Source organism: Nuphar pumila, chromosome 7, assembly GCF_984573655.1.
Source record: "Nuphar pumila chromosome 7, dmNupPumi1.hap1.1, whole genome shotgun sequence".
Classification (NCBI taxonomy): Eukaryota; Viridiplantae; Streptophyta; class Magnoliopsida; order Nymphaeales; family Nymphaeaceae; genus Nuphar; species Nuphar pumila.
Window position 1 is genome coordinate 58,075,068 of NC_143255.1, and position 12,082 is coordinate 58,087,149.

Genomic DNA, 12,082 nt, shown 5'->3' on the forward strand with positions numbered 1-12,082 from the left:
ATCATAATCTATCACACATTAACATTATTAAAAAAAATAAACTATATGCAATGCAACCCTAATTTAAGCATAAAATTAACTTCTTATTCCAAGGTTTATAATTTACATCAATAATAAATTGAAATAAAGAAGTGAAAACAAAGAAAATATATCTTTGAGTGTCCCTGCAAAACTAACAAACTTGTTAGTGGAGATATGCTCGCTTTCTGGGATTTATCTAGTAATATCTAAAAATTACTGGATTCATCTGAATATAAGCCTTTTTCCATGCTCCCCTGAGATAAACATAATAAAAGATGATGTAAAATTGAATAAATAATAAAAATAAATACCTTTAAAATTTGGATTTTTGAGAAAAATGACCAAAATGCCTCTCAAAATAAGACTATGGCCTTGAAATCAGGGTTTTTAGAAAAGATTTTTGTAAAACTTTTGATTTAAGGATTAAACAGATTCAAATCAACACCAAATAGGGTATGAAGCACCCTAGCATGATTATAAACATGATCAAACCCTAAAAATATAAAACCTTTCCTAAAAAAATTGGAATATCATGAAAATTATAAATTTTGCCTGTGTTTCAGTTGAATCGGGACTCCGCGGGCATCCTATTTTTGTGATTTAATCAAATAATATATCAAATGACCTTAAAAATTAATAAAAATTGACATGGGTACTACTGATAACCCTAAAATTAAAATAGAATCAAAGAATAGGATTTTTGGTATTATTTTGATATGCAAATTAAATAAAAATATGAAATACGCAATTTTGCCCACGGGCACGTACTTATCACAGTGTCAGACTTGAATCAGGGATCAAACCACCATAGAAATTCATATAAATTTATAGAGAGATACTAAATAGATAAACAATATTTTTCTTTTTACATATCGGAAAAATAATCTCTGGTTAGGGAGATATCGTTCCGACAATATACGCTTGATTCTGGCTTATACGTAACGAGTTGAAATAAATATATCTGGTTTTGGGTATAGGAAAATATATCAAACCGTGTTAAAAAATTATAAAATTTTAGAAAATGACAGTAAACATGTAGATGAAGATACTCCTTTTTAAAGATCATCGATCGGATCTTCGGTTAGGGAGATACGATCTACGCAAGTCAATCTAGGGTTTAGACAATGCATAATGGGCTCTGTAAAACTGATTCTGATTTCTGACAGAGGAAAAATAACAAATAGATATATTAAAATCTAAAAATTTTACATAGAATAATAGACATGATAGCTAACACACTGTAACTTACGGATTGTCGATTGGATCTCCAATGAGGGAGATATTGCCTCGACAAGTTGTTCTCAAATCTACATAGCGATTTCATGGTTCAAAAAGTATAGTTCGGTTTTAGATTTTTTTGACAAGGTTACAAAACATAAAATAATCCGATTTTTGTATAGAAAATCACTGACAAACTCATAGATTGACCCTAAAAAAATTATATTTTTTTTACAAAAAATTATATTTTTTTTACAAAAAATCAAACATGAAATAATGTCCTTCCCGCATGCCCAGGATTGAAATTAACAGATTATCGACAATGCATAAATAACCTATTCTAAACATGAAAAATAATAAAGGGAAAACTATAAATAATATAAAAAATTTGGATTTGATGCTTGATCACATAAAATAAACATTAATATGATGAAATAAAATAAAAAAAATCAGGGAAAACATGATTGGAATTTGATTTAGTCTCTAAAAGAGGGATTCGACCATCGAATAGTCGAATCTCGATCTTTTTCGGGTGTTTAACATAATAAACTCACCAACAATGATTTTAATGGATTAAAAATGTGGAGATCATCCTCACGCAGCATTAGATTGCTTTCTTGAATCATCTTCATGGTTCTTCAACGGGAACGAGGCTCAAATCCCACATTAATGGGTCGGCAATGACTAAATCATGGAATAAAATGATAAAAAACTAAAGAAAATAATAAAAATAATGGAAGGAGTTCTTACCTTAGGCTGATGCACCAATGGAGGAAGGCTGTTGGAGGAGAGGATCACGAATTTGCGAGAGGGAGATAGACAAAAACCAGATGGGTTGATTCCCTTTAATGCCCCTTTTTATACAATTTTTAAAACTCTTGAGATTAGGTTTAATTAAGAGCAATTTGATTTTTCTAAAACTCTATTCAACCAAGGGGGGCGATTTTCCTTAATTAGATTGACTTTTCAACCTTACTAATTAAGCCTAATTAACCTAATTGAATCCCTATTGAATTAAAATCCTTTCAAATGGGGCGCCACCTACTGTGGGCCCACATTTGGTTTTTAAAACTTTTAATTTGGAAGTTAAAAACACTAAAGTAAAAATGAATTTTTAAAATCGATTTTGACTCTTTTAAACTTCTAACCTAATTAGGACACTGACTAATCCTAAGCTAACCCAAAATACTTTCAAATGTGGCAACACCTAAGTGGGCCCCATTTGATTTTTAGAAAATGATTTTGAAACCTGAAAATAAAGGGTTAAAAATAAGTTTTTTCAAAAGGGGATGGAAAATGAACTTTGAAATCGAATGTTTTGAATCAACCAGAGTTCTGACTGAATCAAAACTCTTCCAGATGGGCACCCACTGCATGGGCCTCGCATTAGGGTTTTGAAAAAGTTGAAATAAAGATCGGAAAGGGTTTTGAAACAGAGTTGAAATCACCAGATGAGAATCATAAGCTTTGAAAATAGAGTCCTAAACTAACTGAAACTCTGGACTAGAGTCCCCAAATTTTGAAACTCTTGAAATTTGGGTTTTTAAAAAAAATGAAGAGGTTTTGAAAGATCTTTTCAGAAATTGGTGAAAATGAATAAAATACGAGACCATGGTCAGAGTCCTAATCAACTAGGACTCTAGGATAGAGTCCCAGAATTTTGAAACTCTTAGAAATGGATCAATTTTTGAAAAACAAGTAAAATAACAGTAAAAGAAGGAAATTAGAGTAGAGTTCTAGACCGATTGAAACTCTGGGGTAGAGTCCTAAAATTTTGAAACTGTATAATAAAGTCCTGAAATTTGATTGTTTGAAAGATAAATAAAGAAGTTTTGAAAGATTTTCTCAGAAAATAAAGTCGGAGTTAGAGTCCTAATCCAACTGGAACTCTGGAACAGAGTCCTAATTCGACTAAAACTCTAAAATTCTGATTTCTTTCGAAAGATTTTGAAGGATTTTCCTAAAGACAGGTAAAAATGATAATGAAAGATAAAGTCCTGATTAAACTGAAACTCTAAAATAGAGTCGTAATTCAACTAAAAACTTTAAAATTTTGGCCAAAATGAAATATTTTGACGGGTTTTGTTGAAAACAAGTGAAAATAGAGATGAAAGACAGAGCCTAGTCCGACTGAAACTCTGTGATAGAGTCCTAGTTCGACTGAAACTCCAAGATTTTTATCTTTTTGAAAGTCAGACGAGAAGGTTTTTGAAAACAAGTGAAAAACAAGGATAGAGGATGAAATCGGGATAGAGTCCTAATCCGACTAAAACTCTGGGATAGAGTCATAGTTTAACTGAAACTCTAAAATTTTGGCCAAAATAAAAGATTTTGAAAGGTTTTCTTGAAAAGAGATACAAATAGAAGTGAAAGATAGAGTTATGATCCGACTAAAACTCTGAAAAAGAGTCCTAGTCCGACTGGGACTCTGAGATTTTTGCCAAAATGAAAGGAATTGACAAGGGATAAGACTTCTTCTAGTTTAAAATCAAAATAAAATTTTGATGAGGTTTAAAAAGGTAAAAAGATAGAGTCCTAATCTGACTAGGACTCTGAAAAATTGAGAAATCCAGATAAAAGAAGTGATCCAAAAGCTTCACCACCTAGATGGGTCTCATCTAAGAATTGAGATCAGTTAAAATTGAGTTTAAAATGAATCCAAATCGCTTTCTAAGGAAAATATTTTTGAAATATAAGATCCTAGGGGGTTGACAAAAGGCAAATATTGATCTAAAAACCCAGATTATTGAAATTAATTTCGAAATAGGGTTTTAAAATCGAATATGGATTTAAAGATTTTGAAAAACCAAAGTGTTGGATCTCGAACATGACATGCAATGATGTGCAATGTAATGAGATGTCATAAAATGATATGCGAAATGATATGAAATGAGATATAAAATGCAAACCCTGGATGAGGGATTTAAAGTCCCGGACCCCTGGCAGAGACAAAGAATTGAACATTTTTGTTCAAAGCCAAAAATTGATGATTCAAATTCATCCAAAATAGAGAGTAAATCTTGATTATAGGATGAAATATTTGGATTTTGATGTAAAACTTGGGCTCTGGCTCGGGTGTCGACCAGTTCTCTGAAAGATTTAGAGAATGGGCCCTAGTGGCAAAAGAAGTGGATTAATGAATGAAGGTGAAAATTTGGGATGTTTACAATACAGGAAAAGTTTTTGAGCCAAGAATGGTACCACTAGAGAATGAAAGGTCCGGTGTTCAGAATCCGATGATCAGGGAGACCTTGCCGCACCTCATAAGAGATATGGCTCTTAGGAAAGACTGAATCAATTTGACTGGATGCCATCAGAATTGACTAGAAAAATAGAAAAGGAAACATGGCAAAACTTGGAAAAACCACATGATTTTTTGAAAGTTGCAGACAGGATCAGAACAAGGCTGAAACTCAAGATCCAGGTGAACAGAAGGATTGAAAATTGCCTGGAGTTTTGAGGAAAAATAGAGGATTTACAAAAATCATCTAGGGTTTTATGAAATCATTGTAAAAAGAAAATGCAGGAAAATACATGAAAAATAAGGGGTTTTGAAAATCGTCCAGGATTTTCAGAAAAAATTATGGAAAAATATAAGAAAATAAAAGGAATAAAGGAAAATAACTAAAAATGCATTTAATCACGTCCTGCACAATCAAGTATGCGCATACAATATTTCCTAAAAAACTGACTCTAGATACACAAAATTTTAAAATAGCTGTAGGACCCTAATCCCAACTCTAAGGCTTAGATCATCTGTGTCCAATCATGCTATGCCGATATACTCGAGTCAAGGCTCGATGTACATGGCATAAAAAGAATTTCTCCAGTTCTAGGTCCATATTTTCCATCATCCTTGAGCGTCTGCCGATATAGTTTGGACTACGGCACTTGGTACGTGGCAAGGGGATCAGCCCAAATAGGTGGCCCAATTGTGAGTCTTTGTCCCGAACTATGGTTCTGGAAGAAAGCCCAACAACGTGGTGGCCAGGTAAAAGTAGGTGGGGTTGTTTTTGAAATATGATCAGCATGCAAGAAAATAGAAGGCTCTAATGACCTAAAGAAGTAGATTTTTGAAAAAATTATGAAAAGCAAACATTGTTTTCAATCAGATCCTATATTGAGGAGGATTGTATTTGACCTAGGTCTAAGTGAGCATGAATAATGTCTCCTCAATCGGTCCTACCAAAACATGCCTAAGTCTATATGCAATCCATGTCAGCTGGGTTTGATTCTAGGCTCCTAGGTTCACATGAAATAAAGTTGACATTGTAGAACACGATTTTGATAAGTTGAATAGAGCAAAACACTAGATTGATTAAGCGAAGACATGTCCCATCTCGGTCGCCAAACCTGTTATCATTGCAAAATTTTATTTTTTTAAGTCAAACTGACATTTGAAAGAGATTTTGAAAACAACTCACCTTTGTTTTAAAATGCAAAAAATTTTTGAGGAATGAGACTCGCCTGTCGGTACGAGGTTCAACCGTTCCTAGCACCATAACCAGAGGTAATCAAACCGAGTATCAATCATGTGCTTTGCTTTGCTTAACTGTCTAAATCGATGTTCTATTTCCTAAATACACAAAGAATCAAGCATGTGCTATAACTTAGAAATTTTTTTGACTGAAAACATGATGTATGCTTGGAATATTTTGAAATATTTGGAAAAAGAACACCTTGAAAATCATGAGTCACATTTGAGAAGTATTTTTGGAGAAAAGAAAATTGATTTATGAAGAAAAGGGGATCTTTTTGAGAAAATTAAATTCTGAAGAAACTTTGGAGATTTTTGAGAAAATCAATTTTTCTGAGTTTTGAACTCTTGAATTGATCAAAAGGATGGGCGTGTAACCATGTGAAAAACTAGGGATGGCAAAATCTGACACAGCCCGCCAACCCGCTTCTTAGCCGGGTTCGGTTTTGGCTTAAACGGGTTTGTGTCATAAACGGGTCGACCCACCTAACCCGTTTAATAAACGGGTCGGGTTCGTGTTAGGGGTATGCCAACCAGCCAACCCGGCCGACCCGTTTAATAAATGAGTTAGGTGGGCGGGTCAACCCAGTTACCCGAACCTGACCCAGCAACCCGTTTACCCGAACCCGACCTGCCAACCCGTTTACCAAACCCGACACGTTTATTAAACGAGTTAATCGTGTTGTGTCGGGTTACCCATTTAATAAATGGGTCAGGGTTCGTGTTTGCCACAGCCGACTCGTTTAATAAACTGGTCGGGTTTGTGTTGAGGTATGCTGACCTGCCAACCTGCCGACCTGACCCGATTGCCACCCCCAATGAAAAACTATTCATGATGCAATCTAACATAGATGATGCATGAATGTAGTTTGAGAAAATATTTTCTGAAGAATTTTGAGAAAAAACATTTGTAAAAGGGATTTGTGCCTTATAGAATTTAGATGAAATATATTCGCCATGTATCCCTCACTATGGCCACGAATACGTATTGAATATAGTTCATTTGATTCTAAAAGGAAAAATACTTGGAAAAACTTTCAAAATATGCAATGTTTTCTAAAGATAGCCTAAGAGTGGAGGTCGTTTGTGACTTAAAAGAAGATGATAAATCTGGATATTGTTCGTATTCTGACTATGGCCACAAATACAAACTCAATCGAGTGTATTAACTCTTTAGAAGCGAGTGCACATGCCATTCATGTTAACTATTGTGGATTTAAATATGCATGAATCATCATCCATCACACATTAACATTATTAAAAAAAAATTTATATGCAATACAACCTTAATCTAAGCAGAAAAGAAATTTCTTATTCCAATATTTATATCAATAATTGAAGGAAATAAACTCTTGAGTGTCCCTGCAAAATTAGCAAACTTGTTAGTTAGTGGAAATATATCAACTTTTCAGGATTTATCCAACAATATTTGAAATTGAGAGATTTATCCAGATATAAGTCTTTTTTCATGCTTTTCTTAAATAAACATAATAAATGATGATGCAAAATTGAATAAATAATAAAAATAAATAACTTTAAAATTTAGAATTTTGAGAAAAATAGCCAAAATACCCTTAAGAATTGACCTTTATTGCAAAACAGGGTTTCTTAGAAAATATTTTTGTAAAAAGATTAATCCGGGGATCAAAGAGATTCAAAACAATGCAAAATCGGGTGTAGGGCACCCTAATATGATTATGAACATGACTAAACCCTAAAAATATAAAGCTTTTCATGAAAAATCTGAAATATTAGAAAAATAATCAACTTTTGCCCGTATTTCAGTTGGATCAGGACTCTGCGGGCATCCTATTTTTTATGAAATAAGCAAATAATGCATCAAATGAATTTCAAAATTTGTAAAAATTGACACGGACACTTATAATAACCCTAAAATTAAAATGCAATCGAAAAAATATGTTTTTGGTATTATTTAAATATAAAAACTAAATAAAGAAAGGAAAATATATAATTTTGCCCGTGGGCACGTACTTTTCACAGTGTCAGACCCGAATCGGGTATCAAACAATAATAAAAACCTGTAAACTCTCACATGGAGAAATTAGACAGATGAACAAAAATAACACTTTTTAAAGATAAAAAAAGCATCTACAATTAGGGAGATACAATTCTGGCAAGTTGTACCTAATTCCGGCTTATATATAACAATGTGAAATAGACAGATCCGGTTTTGGGTGAAAGGAAATATAGCAAACAGGCTTCAAAATTTATGAAATTTTATAGAGATATACTATAGATTCTGATAAAAACAATTCATTTTACGGATCATCGATCAAATCTTTGGTTAGGAAGAAATCTTTCTGGCAAGTTGGCGTTAATTTTAAATAATGATTGACTATTGCAGAAATACAGATTCGATTCTTAACCAAAATAAAATAGAAATCTACCATAGAAATTTGCAAAATTTTTACAGGATAAACTAGACACTCTGACAAATACACTGCTATTTATGGATCATCAATCTGATCTTGGATGAGAGAGATATGCTTCTGACAAGATGACTTTGGATTTTCATAGCGTTTTCCTTACTCAGAAAGTAGGTTTCGGTTTGGATTTTTGAAAACAGGGTTACAGTCCTAAAAAAAAACTATTTTTTTATGGGAAATCGTGGACATATGCATGATTCTACTCTAAAAAATTCAGATTTAAATAATAAGTATAAGCATACAAAACATCATCATTATCAGGCGGCCAAAATTATAAATAACGAATCTAAAACTCTAGAACAAAATAACATGAATTATTCATGCTAAAAATATAAAAAAATGTATAAATAATGCAATGAATCATGATTTGATTCTTGAACAACTAAAATAAATATGAATATAATAAAATAAACAAAAATATTAGGGAAGCATGGTTAGAAATTTAATTTAGCTATTAAAAGAGGGATTCGACCTATTGAAAGGTCGAATCTCAATCTTTTTTGGGCATTTAACACAATAATCGATTTTATAACAAATTCAATGGAGCAAAAATGTGAAAATAATCATGGATGATCAGTGGATCATCATCTTGAATCATGGAGCATGGGGCTTGAACAAAAAAAAATGAAAAGAACTCATGCATAGAGGGGCGGCAATGGTGAAAATAAATAAAAAATAGAAAAGAAGAAGAAGTAAACTTGCCTTGATTGCACCAATAGAGGAGGGTTGAGAGAGAGGAGAGAGAGAGTCACGAATTTGAGAGAAGGAGAGGATGAGAGAGCATGTTGGTCAACCCCCATATCCTTCTTTATATAGATTTTTTTAGGGCTTAATTAAAGAGTTTTGTTTCTTTGAAATTCTTCTTAATTAAACCAATTAAGGGGGGCGGTTTTTTAAGATGAGTTTCAACCTAACTAAATCACTAATTAACCTAATTGAGTCCTAATTAACTTAAAACAATCTCAAATGTGGTGTCACCTACTGTGGGCCCCATTTAGTTTTTTCAGAAAACGATTTTAAAACTTGAAAATAAAGGGGTTAGAAATAAGGTTTTCAAAAAGAGTTTTGAACAAAAGATAAAAATCAAAGTTCTAAATCAACTAGAGTCCTAGATGAATTGAAAATCCCTCAAATGTAGCGCCAGGTGTGTGGGCCCCACATTTGGATTTTGAAAAGATTTAAAATGATGATTAAAAAGGGTTTTTAAAACAAGGTTAGAAATCACCAAATAAAAATTAAAGGTGTTAACAAAGTCCTAAACTAACTAAAACTCCAGACTAGAGTCCTAAACCGACTGAAAGTCTTGGATAAAATCCTAAAACTTTGAAATTTGGTTTTTTGAAAGACGAATGAAGAGGTTTTTGAAAGATTTTCTCAGAAATAAAGTTAGGGTTCGAGTCTTAATCCAACTGAAACTCTGAAACAGAGTCCTGATCCGACTAAAACTCTAAAATTTTAGTTTCTTTTGAAAGATTTTCTTGAAAACAGGTAAAAGTAAAAGTAAAAGTAAAAGTAAAAGATAGAGTCCTAACCCGATTGAAACTCCAAAATAGAGTCCTAGTCCGACTGAAACTCTAAGATTTTTGCCAAAATGAAAGAAATGGGCAATGGGTAAGGCCACTTCTGATTTAAAACCAATAAAATAAAAGTTTGAAAAAGTTTAAAAGGTAAAAAATAGAGTCCTAATCTGACTAAAACTCTAAAATAACTAAAATTTGAGAAATTTAAGTGAAGGAAGTGATCCAGAAGCGACACCACCTAGATGGGTCCCATCCGAGAATTGAGATCAGTTAAAAATTGAGTTTAAAATGAATCCAGATTACTTTCTAAGGAAAATATTTTAAAATAAAGAAATATAAGATCTTGGGGGTTGACAGATGGCAAATGTCAATTTAAAACCCAGGTATTTGAAATTAATTTTAAAATAAGGTTTTAAAACCGAATCTGGATTTGATATTTCAAAAAACCAGAGTGCTGGATCTTGAGAATGACCTGCAATGTGATGCGATGCGATGCGATGAAATGACTTAAAATGATAAAAATGATATGAAATGATAAGAAATGATATGAAATGATAATAAATGATATACAAAATACAGACCTTAGATGAGGGATTTGAAGTCCCGAACCCCTGGCAGAGACAAAGAATTGAACATTTCTGTTTGAGGATGAAAATTGATAATTGGATTCAGATCCGACATTAGATCCGATCCAAATGTGAATTGAATCTCGAATATATCTAAATTTTTTAGGAAAAGAACTGATCCGAGCTCCGATTGGTGGTTGTACCAACTGGGGGAATGGCAAAATGATATTTCAGACAAAATGATTTGAGAAATGATTTTGCCCCTGCAGGGCATAAAGTGACACTGGAGAATGAGGTTTGAACTGGTTTCGACTAGTTTAAACTGAATCCTAGGGTTTCTGAACTCAGGTGAACTAACAAGATACTGACTCAACAAAACTTCTATGCTGGATGATCGAGAAATGGTACAATTCTCAAAGAAATGATGAGAAATGCACACTAGAGTGAAGTGGACTACATAAATGCATTGGGTTTGAGCTAGAATAAAGATCAATAATACTGAGATTAACTAAATATGAAGCTCAAACACCAGCTCAACTAACTAGATTTAGCTCAATTTCAGCTGAAATAAGCTGAAATGGGCCAAAATAAACTCCAACACCATGGATCGTAGATTTAAACTGAAATCAAGCTACTTGAACTCCTGGTGAGCTCAGGTTAGACTCAGGGAGATAGGGTCAACTTGAATCAATTGACTCGGGAACAATTGATTACAATTCGAGCTAGAATTGAGCTCATTTATGAGAAAATGAACCAGTTTTAGCCTAAATGGTCATAAATAAATAGGATTCGTTCATCGTGAACTCAGGTGAGCTAGAAATGACATATATTCTAATTGTTCTAAACTTAAAGATGAGCTTGGTCGACTCTGACTGGCAGAAATCTAAGATGACCTAGGAGTAAAATGGTAAATTTTTGAGTAAAAAGGGGTAGTAAAATGATACCTAAACTGAAATCGGCCTAGGGCTAGACTCCTAAGGGGACCGACATCTGCTGGAAAGGGGTATATGAGGATGAATGAGAAAAATTTGGGGTGTTTACAGTGCATAAGGATCGTTCACCAGTCTAACGAAACCTTGGGCAACATTTACTTGCTCCTGAACGAATTCAAGATTGAGTGGTGCTGCCGGATACTCAAAAACCAAGTGTGTAGGGCTAGCTAACACATAGATCACACACTTTTCATACTGGGTTTAGCGAAGCTAGGTTGGCTAGTAATTAATCAACTTTCTTGGTCAACTGGTCCACTTTGGTTTGCAACTCATGTCCGGACCAAATTTCGAAAATCTCTCCCTTCTTAGGACCACTAAAAACAGGTATGACCCTATCAAGTCATGAGGACAGGGCATGATGCATGACATTTTTGTTCAATGTATCGAATAGGGCCCATGTCTCATCCTCGCTCTTGAGTATGAATGTGCCCCCACACGAAGAATCAACCATTTGTCTATGCTTCTCTGTCAGGCCATCGTAAAAGTACTACATCAATTGTCAATGAGTCACCTGGTAGTGGGTGCACTTGCTGAGAAAATCTTTCATCCTCTCCCAAGTCTCGTAAAATTATTCTCCCTCAATCTGAGAAAAGCTAGTGATGAATTTTTTATACTGGTTTGTCTTACCAATTGGGAAATACTTCTTGAGAAACTCATGTTGCATGCGTTCCTAAGTGGTAATTTGAACTGTATCTAAGGCCTTCAGCCAACGCTTGGCTTTGTCCTTGAGAGAGAACGAGAACTATATCAACCTCAATACGTCATCCCTAAAATTATTGATCCGCATTATAGAGCAGATCTCAAGATGACGGTAGGGGTCTTCGTTGCTTAAGCCATAGAA